The 14,252-nt window shown below is 39.7% G+C and overlaps 1 long non-coding RNA gene across 1 annotated transcript in view; it reads right to left on the minus strand.

The window, feature by feature from the left end:
• LOC121874022 overlaps positions 1–13,354 on the minus strand; it is a 143,299-nt gene extending 129,945 nt beyond the window's left edge. The window contains exon 1 of the long non-coding RNA XR_006090333.1: positions 13,053–13,354. This is a non-coding gene — a long non-coding RNA (uncharacterized LOC121874022). The remainder of the gene's footprint in view (positions 1–13,052) is intronic.
• Between the last annotated feature and the right edge of the window lie 898 nt (positions 13,355–14,252).

Raw genomic sequence — 14,252 nt, forward strand, 5'->3', positions numbered from 1 at the left:
TCACTATTCAGATGTATAGTGACTCTAAGCGGTTGATATGAAGACTCGAGCTCTGTGGTGGTCAATAACACAAGGACAATCACGGGGGAGATATCCATGGGTGGGGGAGGTAGTGAGCTGGGTAAGGTATAGTCAATTAACCCCTTATATACGGGGTCACGTCTCTCCTGAATAAAATCATCTGGGGTTAAAATTGGCGTCCCCGTAGTGAAGGAGTCAAGCGTAAATTTCCTTTTATAGACGAGACTTAGTTCAAGTATTATACGTAAGTGATAACGATAACAGATGAAGGTTCGTGACACCATATACAATACACGCTTCACAATCACCACCATTACCATCATCATGTTCGTCCTAAATCGTCCAACATGGCCAAATAACAGAGTAATGTTGGGACGTTACCACAGTCATCTGCCTCACGCTGCGGCACAAGATGGAAACGACTCATTAAAATCCCGTGACCTTACTAGTTATCGTATCCCTAATCACGGAACACGTCACAGGGACATCCACCGTCTCCCCTCGCACTTCATAGTAGGCACCTATCACTTAGCACAAACAATATCACTTAAAAACGAACCTCGACAATAGCAAACTTAGATGACGAATGACTATTAAAATTAACTAGATATTAAAATTAACTAGATATTATGCCTTGGAGTGGGAGAGATTTACGCAGAAATACAAGATTACCTGAAGATTAGTCACCCTAGCTTATTTCACCTGAAGATTAGTCACCCTAGCTTATTTCACCTGAAGATTAGTCACCCTAGCTTATTTCACCTGAAGATTAGTCACCCTAGCTTATTTCACCTGAAGATTAGTCACCCTAGCTTATTTCACCTGAAGATTCGTCACCCTAACGTATTTCACCTGGAGACTAACCTCCATAACGCTACCCTAACCTACCATAAGTCAGGGCAGGGTAAGGTAGGTTTGGTTAGGTTAGGTTTCGATTAGTTAGGGTAGGGTAGGGTAGGGTTAGGTTAGGTTACAGTAAACTAAATCATGTAATATTCGGGTTTAAGTTACGACGCTTAATCTTCAGGTAAAATAACCCACGGTGTCTAATCTTGAGGTAACACGATTCCCAATACCTCACCCCCTTGTTTGTAATTCACACCCAGATTAATACCGGGAGCCAACACACCACTAAACCACACGAGAGAAATGTCCAAAATCCTAACCCGTAATTGTTTTGTTTTTTTTCGTAATGGTAAACTTTTTTTTATGTTTAAACCCTTTGAGGACGACGACTTGACCCTTTAAGAACGACGACTTAACCCTTTGAAAACTATCAGCAACAGCACGATGACATGTTTAACCCTTTGAAAACTGTGGCTTAACCCTTTGAAAACGACGACTTAACCCTTTGAGGAGCAACGACTTAACCGCTGAAAACGACGGCAACCCCTTTGAAAACTATGACTTAACCCTTTGAAAACGACAGCTTAACCCTTTGAGAACGACGACTTGACCCGCTAAGAACGACGACTTAACCCTTTGAAAACTATCGCTTAACCTTTGATGACAATATTTAACCCTTGAAAACTATGATTTAACCCTTTTCAAAACGACGACAACCCTTTGAGAACGACGACTTAACCCTTGACAACTTAACCTTTTGAAAACGACGACTTAACCCTTTGAGAACGACGACTTACCCCTTTGAAAACGACAACTTCACCCTTTGAGAACGACGACTTAACCCTTTGAGAACGACGACTAAACCCTATGAGAACGACGACTTAACCCTATGAGAACTATAAGGTCGTGAGGTGGATAATCATCAAAAAGTAAACCAACTCCTTCAAACGACAAAACAGGAGATCAAAATGACTAAATAAAACCTCCACTTTACAAAATAAAACAAGTCATCGCTTAACACTTTCCCCCTTCGCCAAGTTTATACATAATAGGACTGGAGACGCCAACAGCTGTCTCTTGTAAACAGTAATATACAATTTTTCCCGCCCGAGAGAGTCACGCCGGCAAGACACTGGAATTCCACACGTCTCAGGAGAATTTTTCCCTCACATGAGTTTAAGAATTTAGCTATAGACCCGGAGGAGGAAGAAGACGAGGATGAGGAGGAGGAAGACGAGGGGGTGGAGGTGGAGGAGGAGGAGGAGGAGGAAGACGAGGAGGTGGAGGAGGAGGTGGAGGAGGAGGAAGAAGACGAGGATGAGGAGGAGGAAGACGAGGAGGAGGAGGAAGAGAGAGCAATGTATCTGTCTTTTGTGAGGCCATAATACACGATCTCAGAAACTTAGATAATTTAATAATGGCATCAAACTCTATAATATTACAAACACACACACACACACACACACACACACACACACACACGAGAACACGAGATAGAGAACAACAACATAAAATACAACCCTTGGACTCTGGCCTCGAAGCGCTAAAAGATATTATCACAGGAAAGTTAATGCCGTGATATTTTTTTTTAGTTCCGGGTTGAATTCCAGTAAGACTATTACACGGGGGAATATTTGTCACTAGAGGTGTGTTAATACTATTTCATTAGAGTTAGTTTACGCTGATGAGGTTTTAATATTTCATTTCATAAATTTACCAAGACTTGAATCTCTATTAAAGTAAATCATCTCTTGAGGAGAATAACGTAACGTAACGTAACGTAACCTAACCTAACCAAACCTAACCTAACATCCTTAACACAACCAAAGCTAACCTAACCAAACCTAACCTAACATCCTTAACACAACCAAAGCTAACCTAACCTAACCAAACCTAACCTAACATCCTTAACACAACCAAAGCTAACCTAACCTAACCAAACCTAACCTAACATCCTTAACACAACCAAAGCTAACCTAACCTATCCTTAACACAACCAAAGCTAAGCTAACCTAACCATACGAAAAAAAATCGTCACTGCTGAGAATATAACAACGATCTCCCATGAAAGAAAGAAAGAAAGAAAGAAAGAAAGAAAGAAAGAAAGAAAGAAAAACAAGAGAGGAATGAAAGTTTTCACCTCTTAATATGTTTTGCCTGTGAGGAAGAATTTAGCTAGAGTGCTGTGTGCGTGTGCGTGTGCGTGTGTGTGTGTGTGTGTCAGTAAACAAGAAAGTGGACGCCGGCCCAACAAGTAATAAAGCTGTCAGCCTCAAGTGCTTTTGTCCAACGAGTCGTTCTCCTCCTCCACTTCATCTGTCATATTACCAGCACCAACCACCTCCTCCTCCTCCTCCTCCTCCTCCTCCCCCCTTTCTTTCTTCCTCTTCCTCTTTTCAAGTTTCTTTTAATGGCAATTAGGTCAAACCCTGTTTTAATACTCTAATTATACTCCACTTCCCTATTTTATTATCAATTATACTCCACTTCCATGTTTTATTATCAATTATACTCCAGTTCCCTGTTTTATTATCAATTATACTCCACTTCCCTATTTTATTATTATCAATTATACTCCACTTCCCTGTTTTAATATCAATTATACTCCACTTCCAGGTTTTATTATCAATTATACTCCACTTCCCTGTTTTATTATCAATTATACTCCACTTCCCTATTTTATTATCAATTATACTCCACTTCCAGGTTTTATTATCAATTATACTCCACTTCCCTGTTTTATTATCAATTATACTCCACTTCCCTATTTTATTATCAATTATACTCCACTTCCATGCTTTATTATCAATTATACTCCACTTCCCTGTTTTATTATCAATTATACTCCACTTCCAGGTTTTATTATCAATTATACTCCACTTCCAGGTTTTATTATCAATTATACTCCACTTCCCTGTTTACGTAAATAGTCATTGCAGACATTAATGAGTTTTATTCTAATTAAATTTCCTGAAAGAGTGAAATTAAAAATCTTGGGATCAAATTTACTTTCAAATATTAATAGTCAGTTGTTGAGGAAAAATAAATATATCTGCTACATTTACAACACTTGTTTTCAACTTTGGGCTTTGATTAAATTTTTTCTCAGCAGCAATAAAAGCTTAAAATGAACTCCTGTTTCACTGTCTTAAGAGCACTGTAGTACTGTAGTAAGATTGAGTAAGAGTGTAATTTAACTACTCTCCCCCGCCCCCTCCCCCTGAGGTTAACAAGCAGTTCTTAGCAATGACCACCCGACTTATTGCCACACGTTGCCACTTTACAATTTAACCCAATTTTCTCTCTTGCAATCTCGTGCTTGCAACTTTAAGAAGAAATAATTATGTTAGTTGATTTACGTATAAGCTTCACGCGGTCTATTCATTACAAACTTATACACATCCTCATTACTTGCCTTCTTCCCTAACTACTCCGACCGGGTAACAAGTATATATTATGCAGATAGACGGGTGTACTTACTCGACTTTTATTCAATATTTCAGGGGAGTAAATTCAACCACTACCCAATCCTATTTACGACTTGGCCATGCGATTATTATTTTTATTTTCCATAGTATTAATTCCACTACAATACTATCTGTTGTTGTTCCTCCTGTGATAAGAATTTATACTCCGTCTGAGGGTTGGCGACCACAGCCCTCCTCCATGATTTACGGAGCCGGCCTTTACCAATCCTCCCTCAATGTCCTTTCCAATCACAATGTCCAGTGTCTTCCCTCAATGTCCTTCCTAATCTTCATGTCCTCACATTCTTCATTCTAATCTTAGTATTTGTGTCCACATTTCTAACTCATTTTATCCCCGGCTACAACGCACCCGAGTATAAGCTGACTTACACTAGAACACACCCGACTACAAGCTGACTTACACTAGAACACACCCGACTACAAGCTGACTTACACTAGAACACACCCGACTACAAGCTGACTTACACTAGAACACACCCGACTACAAGCTGGTTTACACTAGAACACACCCGACTACAAGCTGGTTTATACTAGAAGACACACCCGACTTCTGGCTGAGCACACTAGAACACACCCGACTACAAACTGGTTTACACTAGAACACACCCGACTACAAGCGGCTTACACTAGAACACCCGACTACAAGCGGCTTACACTAGAAACACACCCGACTACAAGCTGACTTACACTAGAACACACCCGACTACAAGAAAGCTGACTTACACTAAAACACACCCGACTACAACTGACTTTACACTAAAACACACCCGACTACAAAATGACTTACACTAAAACACCGACATAAACTGACTTACACTAGAACACACCCGACTGAAACTGACTTACGCGAAACACCCGACTACAAAGCTGACACACTAGAACACACCCGACTACAAGCGGCTTACACTGAAACACACCCATTCTGCGACTGACTTACTAGAACACACCGACTACAAGCTGACTTACACTAGAACACACCGACTACAAGCTGACTTACATAGAACACCCGACTTCTGTTGGCTTACTAGAACACACCCGACTACAAGCGACACTACAACGTTGCCCGACTAAGCTGACTTACACTAGAACACACCCGACTTCTAAACTGACACACTAGAACACACCGACTACAAGCTGACTTACACTAGAACACACCGACTACAAGCTGACTTACACTAGAAACACACCGACTTCTGGCCAGCTTACCTAAAACTTTTACACCCGACTACAAACTGGCTTACACTAGAAACACACCGACTACAAACTGACTTGCTGCTAGAACACCCGACTACATTTGACTTACTAGAACACCCCGACTACAAGCTGGCTTACATAGAACACACCCGACTACAAGCTGACTTACACTAGAACACACCGACTACAAGCTGACTTACACTGAAACACACCGACTACAAACTGACTTACACTAGAACACACCCGACTGCAAGCTGACACACTAGAACACACACGACTACAAACTGACTTACACTAGAACACACCCCGACTACAAGCGGACTTACACTAGAACACACCCGACTACAAGCTGACTTACACTAGAACACACCCGACTACAAGCTGACTTACACTAGAACACACCCGACTACAAGCTGACTTACACTAGAACACACCCGACTACAAGCTGACTTACACTAGAACGCACCCGAATGTAAAGTGGTCAAGGGGAGGGGGAGGGGGAGGGGGGGAAGGTGGTTTAATCCAGCCTGTTAAACCGAAGCTGTTGTTGAGTGAAATCTGTTGCGTCCTAATACACGGATTTACTCAACTGTACAGTGTGTGTGGCTGGACCATAATACCCCCCCACCGTACACTGATTTTTACAATAGCCTAATAAGGATTCTCGGTGGATGTTTGAAGCCATGTTAGTGGTTTAATCTAAGAGGTTTTATAGTGGTTTAATTGGTTTTTATCATATTCTACCTGAGACTTGGGCGGGTTTAGCGGTTTTAACATTTTCCTGTCACATCGAATATAATTATCTGTAGGTTTGTCATATTGTTTTAAGTATATTTGTGGTTTTTGTCATATCAAATTTGTAAGTGGTTTATCACACACCCTATTAAACTCTTAAGTAGTTTATCACACACCCTATTTAACTCTTAAGTAGTTTATCACACACCCAATTTAACTCTTAAGTAATTTATCACACACCCTATTTAACTCTTAAGTGGTTTATCACACACCCTATTTAACTCTTAAGTAATTTATCACACACCCTATTTAACTCTTAAGTAGTTTATCACACACCCTATTTAACTCTTAAGTAGTTTATCACACACCCTATTTAACTCTTAAGTAGTTTATCACACACCCTATTTAACTCTTAAGTAGTTTATCCACCCTATTTGCTCTTAAGTAGTTTATCACACACCTATTTAACTCTTAAGTGATTTATCACACACCCTATTTAAACTCTTAGTAGTTTATCACACACCCTATTTAACTCTTAAGTAGTTTATCACACACCCTATTAAACTCTTAAGTAGTTTATCACACACCCTATTAAACTCTTAAGTAGTTTATCACACACCCTATTAAACTCTTAAGTAGTTTATCACACACCCTATTTAACTCTTAAGTAGTTTATCACACACCCTATTTAACTCTTAAGTAGTTTATCACACACCCTATTTAACTCTTAAGTAGTTTATCACACACCCTATTTAACTCTTAAGTAGTTTATCACACACCCTATTTAACTCTTAAGTAGTTTATCACACACCCTATTTAACTCTTAAGTAGTTTATCACACACCCTATTTAACTCTTAAGTAGTTTATCACACACCCTATTTAACTCTTAAGTAGTTTATCACACACCCTATTTAACTATACAACTGCCTTACCACACACACACACACTCTTCCCATCCGGCTTTTACACCATAGCACATCTCTGTCTGATTTACGGTGCTCTGATAACACATCCGGCTTACTGAGGGGTTTAAACACTAATTTCCGGTCGATATGGAGTAACGTGATGCACCGGATTTACTTTATAAATATCGGGTTAAAATCAAATATAAGACTTGATAGTGATGTAATGTGTTTGGTTTACAGTCATTTATGAGCAATGTTCGTATAATTATCTAAGGTACAGTAATTTATAAGCAATATTTGTATAAGTAAATATAGTACTGTAATATTATGAGCAATATTTGTATAAGTAAATAAAGTACAGTAATTTATGAGGAATATTTGTATAAGTAAATAAAGTACAGTCATTTATGAGCAGTATTTGTATAAGTAAATAAAGTGCAGTAATTTATGAGCAAGATTTGTGACTCAAAAAACATCAGAAATTTTTTTTTTCTTAGCATCGGAATTATTAAATGTTTTTTTTTTTTTTTTTATTTATAACTTTTATTTTCATCGGCAGTTTAAGCTCACCTATCCTAACTTGACCTAACCTACCATAACCTAAACTAACCTAACATAATCTAATCGAATTTACCCTAAACTATCCTAACCTAACTTAATATAATCTAATCTAACCTAAACCAACCTAACCTAACCAATCATAGTAATTCATAACATATACGACTATAATCACTAACACACGTCAAGTAATGACCTAAGAAAATTACATAACTTAGACGCAATTCCTTGACGCATAAGACAACCGAGACTGCTAGAAGCCACCAACACGTCGTCGCCTCCTCCGTGGCTTACAACACGTCAAAGACGCAATTCCATGACGCACAACGCAATATTATGAGGCAAAAGGCGCAGCATCAATACGACACGCATTCCTCACTTAGTAAAATGCGTCGCTACGTCCATCAACGGCGGAGAGGAAAACCACACACACACACACACACACACACACACACACACACACACACACACAAGCACGCACACACACAAGCACGCACACACACATACCTGTACTCTCTCTCTCTCTCTCTCTCACCTGGATTACTGATACCATGTGTTCAGATCGAGAAAGGAGATTTGTACCCGCTAGGCCAACCTCCCCCAAGGTATGATAAGGTTGTCGTCCTCAGGTGATGGATGTTTGCTGCTCCTCCTCACCGCCCTTAACCAACCGGGGAATTTGTCGGTAAAAGTAATCACGAGATGAGTAATGCAAAGAGGTGATTTGTGTGTGTGTGTGTGTGTGTGTGTGTGTGTGTGTGTGTGTGTAAATCAGGTGTGTGTGTGAGAGAGAGATAATATAGGAAAGAGGAGGGACAAGAACACAAATAAAGATAATAATATACAGACAGACAGACAGACGTGAAGAAATGAGGTAAAGAAGAGTAAAAAAAAACGAGAATGGGAAACAGAAAAATAAACGACCAGAAATTCAGAGTCAAGACAGAGGCAGCAAAAAAAAGGGAGAGGGGGGGAGATAAAAAATAAGTACCCGTCCAAAACAGTAATTCTGTCTCCCATCAACCAGACAGGAGACAAACACATCACACAAAGAAACAAACAAACACAAACCCACAAAAAAACAAACAACTAGGACATAAAATACGACCAGACAAAAGACAAACCCATAACACGAATAAAAACACAAAACAAAAACAAACACAAAAGACAAAAAAAACACAACCACAAAACATAAAAACAAACCACAATGAACAAAAACACTAAAAACAAAACACACAAACACACACAGGTAGATACAGGTGCACAATAACAATAGCCTTCAAACTCTTGTCAATTTACCTTCCTGGCAAAACAAAAAATAATAATAATAATTAAATAAATACAAAAATTACACCTGCATAAAACAAAGTAATTTTCTCCTGTAATGAATGAACCACTGTAGCGAAATTACAGCAGCGGGAATTACTTTTATCTTGACGAAAATTATACAAAAAAATTAATAAAAAAAAATAATGAAAATGAGAAAAGAAGGTAATTTGCTCCTGAATATATAATTAGCGAAGCCATTACCTATTGAGAACTAAATTATAATTGTATTTGCAGATTAATTATATATTGTGAGTTAATGTTATCAAAATGGTAAACTGATGTAATAAGTCTGTAAGATTATTGAAATGTTAAAATGGTTTTGAAGTTTTATATCAAGGGTTAAGTTAGTGAAGTTAGAGTAAGTTATATTTTAATCTATGGGTTAAAATTACTTGGGTTAAGTTAGTGTAAGTTATAGTAAGTTTTGTCTTAACGTCTCTGGTGTCATGAATCGCCATTCTGTCAGCTAAGGGTATCAAGGTTTCAATAATGAGCCAATAATGAGCGTTTATTGGCTAAATCTCCGTGACGTCATAATTCCCTGAACTCCAATGATGTGTCTTATTGGCTAAAACTGCGTGACGTCATAACTCCCTAATACCAATGATGAGTCTTAGTGGTTAAAACTGAGTGACGTCATAACCACATAACTCCAATGATGAGTCTTATTGACTAAAACTGCGTGACGTTAAATCCGTTGCCCATAACTCCAATGATGAGTCTTATTGGTTGTGTGACGTCATTTCCAGCAGCCATAAACTATCTAAGACGATTATTGGCTGAATTTGCATGAAGTTATACCCAGTCGCCAATAACCTTACTTACGGGTTTATTGGCTGAATTTACATGACGTCATATTCATAATGAGTGTTCATTGGCTAAATTTGCACGACGTCATAGCCAGTAGGCATAACCTCTTAACGAGCTTATTGGCTGAATTTGCATTACGTCATATTCATAATGAGTGTTCATTGGCTGCATCTGTACGACGTCACATCCCTTACCTGCGTCGTGTCTAACAGCACATAAAGTGAAAGTATTCGTTTTCACCCTTGTTAAAGGAGAGAGAACAGCCATTTAAGGAGACTAAAGTAACAAACCTGACAGAGATAACATCATAGACAGAATAATAACAAAACAGAGACGGCAAAATAGATTCCTCTCAAACAGTGAAATACCTGTGTATATATTTCAGGTTAATTAATATTCGTGTACAGGATAATAAACCACCTTTATGTACAGTGGGCTGCACTTACACCTGGTACAGTAACTGGTGGGTTTAATGACATGTGGCAACTTGGTGGAATACTTGTGTAGCATCCTTAGTCTGGCTATTATTGCCGGGTTTCTTAGGGCCATTCCGGGAGTTTTAATACGATGTAAACAAGACCATTCCAGGAGTTTTAATACGAAGTAAACAAACACATGGTTGCCACATCTCACAAAATACGCCATTCACTGTACCAGGTGTAAGTGCAGTAAGGTTAGGTTAGGTTTCATTACACTAGATCAGGCAGTTTTAGGTTAGGTTAAGTTAATCTTCAGGTGAAACAAGCAATCTGGACGAGAACCTTCAGGGTGAACCAATAAGAGTAACTCGGAAAAGGCGTTACAAACCACACCATCAGTCAAGTCAGGAGAGGCGTACAATACATAAACTCACTAAAGGAAGGAAAAAAACACAAATATTATTAACCTTGACCCAAAAAATAAAATAAACAAATAAATAGAAAAATATATAAATAAAATAAATACAGAAAATAAATAATTAAAACAAATAAACAAAATAAATAAATAAACAAAATACATAAATACGAATAAACAAGAAACAATAAAATAAACAAATAAACAAAATAAACAAAATACAAACTAAATAAACAAATAAAAAATAAATAAGGAATCAACAAAAAAACAATAAGATAAATAAATAAACAAAATTAAAAAGAAAAATAGGAATAAACAAGAAACGACCATAAACTAATAAACACGGACCTAATGAATAACCCAACAACACTTAATAACACTTCACATTATTCATATTTAAATAGCGGGTATAGGATATTTCTACCTAATCATCCAGTAAATAAAACTAATAACTTGGTGAAGGGAATAATATAAACACACATATACAGATTTACTGACAGGGCGCTCGGCATGATTGAAATGGCTGGGATGATTGGTGTGGCTGGGATGATTGGTGTGGCTGGGATGATTGGTGTGGCTGGGATGATTGGTGTGGCTGGGATGATTGGTGTGGCTGGGATGATTGGTGTGGCTGGGATGATTGGTGTGGCTGGGATGATTGGGTGGCTGGGATGATTGGGTGGCTGGGATGATTGGTGTGGCTGGATGATTGCGTGGCTGGGATGGTTGGTGTGGGCTGGGATGATTGGTGGCTGGATGATTGGTGTGGCTGGATGATTGGGTGGCTGGATGATTGGTGTGGCTGGGATGATTGGTGTGGCTGGGATGGCTGGTGTGGCTGGGATGATTGGTGTGGCTGGGATGATTGGTGTGGCTGGGATGATTGGTGTGGCTGGGATGATTGGGTGGCTGGGATGATTGGGTGGCTGGGATGATTGGAACGTCTAGAATGATTGACCGTAGATTAACTTTAGATAAGATAGGATCAGGTCAGGTCAGGTCAGGTCGGGTCAGATTTAGTTTTAAGTTTGAGAAATTAAAAGTAAGTTAGGTTAGGTTAATTCAAAGTAGATTAAATAATTAGATTAGATTAGGTTAGGTTAGATCAAGTTTTGTTAGGTTAGGTTAGGTAAGGTTAGGTTAGGTTAGATCAAGTTTTGTTAGGTTAGGTTAGGTTAATTCAAAGTAGATTAAATAATTAGATTAGATTAGATTAGGTTAGGTTAGATCAAGTTTTGTTAGGTTAGGTTAGGTTAGATCAAGTTTTGTTAGGTTAGGTTAGGTTAGGTTAGATCAAGTTTTGTTAGGTTAGGTTAGGTTAATTTAAAGTAGATTAAGTCAATTAGATAAAGTGAGGCAATATGCAGGAGTCCTCTCAATCAATAATACCCAGTCATCCTCCAGGTAAGTCACGACGACACAAGCATGATATCATAGACGATAAATCAAGCTTACGGTAATCAGGGATCTGTGAGGCAACACCTGTACGTAGATGATGTGGGAAGGGAATATGTGATGTTTGGTGTGTAGAGGAAGGAGGAGGAGAGGATAGATACATAGTCAAGACGAAGGAGAGAGAGAGAGAGAGAGAGAGAGAGAGAGAGAGAGAGAGAGAGAGAGAGAGAGAGAGAGAGAGAGAGAGAGAGAGAGAGAGAGAGAGAGAGAGAGAGAGAGAGAGTGTGTGTGTGTGTGTGTGAAAGAGGGAAATATAAAAATAGAAGAGAGAGAGAGGTTAAAAGAATGAAGGGGATAAAATGAATAAAGAGACGGGAAAATAAAACAAAAGAGGGGGAACAAGTGAAAGGGATTAGTGAAAACACGATAAAATAGATAAAAGAAAGGCGGGAAGGAAAAATAGCACAAACAGGGAAGGAGAGAAAGCGAAGATAGACAGATAGATAACAGTCGACAAAAATGATAAAGAAAGGGACAAAAAACCAAGAGAGAGAGAGAGAGAGAGAGAGAGAGAGAGAGAGAGAGAGAGAGAGAGAGACCACAAGTTCGCCGTCGTCACACAGTCATCATCATCACTACACACAAGCCAACTAACTTGGGCAGGGTAATCACCATCTCGGCCTCCACTAATGAACGCCAGATGTCCTTTCCGCCACCTACGCTAACCCTCCCCCTCTCCAAACACTTCCCCCCACTCCCCCAATCCCTCTCATCTCCCCTGACGCGAAACAAACACAAAACAAAGTTGACAAATACACAAATCCGATATTTATACCAACACATACATAAAATTTACATATATATTTTTTTTTTTACGATAATATGTAATTTTTTCTTGTAGTTGCGAACGTCATGTCAATGTTTACAATTACTCACCTGAAGGACTAAATCAGCTGATCGCGTCTCAAGCAACATCCAGCACACTTTGGCTCTATTTACCCGTGACTTTATGATCAACTTCTTTAAACGAGACAAGTTTGGATGTTTTGCTTAAGTTGTTTTTTGTTTTTTAATCAGTTCATTTTCACTCCTGACAGGTGGACAGACACACGTTTAGGCCGATTCATGTACTTATTATACGAACACCAAATCCGTGGGTGGGGAGGGGGAGGGAGGGGTATCCGTGGTGTGAGAGCGGGGTGGTGTGGGAGAGAGGCGTGTGCTATATCCTCTCGCGACGAGCTCCCACGGGCGACTGCTACTGCTCCTGCCCTGCCGCCTGACGCACACCTCCGCTACCCTGCTCACACCTCCTCATACCCACACACACACACACACCTCCGCTACCGATATATATTCTTCGGTGCCCCGTACACACACACACACACACACACACACACACACACACACGCACACATCCTTGACCACCGAAGGGTCAAGACGTACCTGGCGCTCCTCTCGGAGCAGCCAGGTCAACTGTTAAGTTGGCCCATACCAACCCCCTCCCCTGAACCCTCCTCCCCACCGGAATATCAACAAGTTCTCGCCAGAAGTTACAATATAATTTAGGAAAGGAACGGAACCAGTGTTAAACAGAGGTGAACAGTGGTGAACAGTGCTTAAGTCAGTGAGAACAACTCAACAGTAACAGTCGTACCCAAGTTAACCTTCACACAGTGAGGTCCCAGGTACCCAGTGATAACGGCCCGTGATAACCAGCGATGTGTTAATCCGTCTACGATAGGAAGGCTTGGGACCAAACCTCACTCATATAACACCATCTGTGAGGGAATTACTACACCACATGTCCCTCATAACACCATATGTGAGGGAATTACTACACCACGTCAAGCCCCTCATCACACCATCTGTGAGGGAATTACTACACCACGTCAGGCCCCTCATAACACCATCTGTGAGGGAATTACTACACCACGTGATGCCCCTCATAACACCATCTGTGAGGGAGTTACTACACCACGTGAGGCCCCTCATAACACCATCTGTGAGGTAATTACTGCACCACGTGAGGTCCCTCATAACACCATCTGTAAGGGAATTACTACACCACGTGAGGTCCCTCATAACACCATCTGTGAGGGAATTACTACACCACGCCAGGTCCCTCATAACACC

The sequence above is a fragment of the Homarus americanus genome, unplaced genomic scaffold (assembly GCF_018991925.1).
Source record: "Homarus americanus isolate GMGI-L3 unplaced genomic scaffold, GMGI_Hamer_2.0 scaffold25827, whole genome shotgun sequence".
NCBI lineage: Eukaryota > Metazoa > Arthropoda > Malacostraca > Decapoda > Nephropidae > Homarus > Homarus americanus.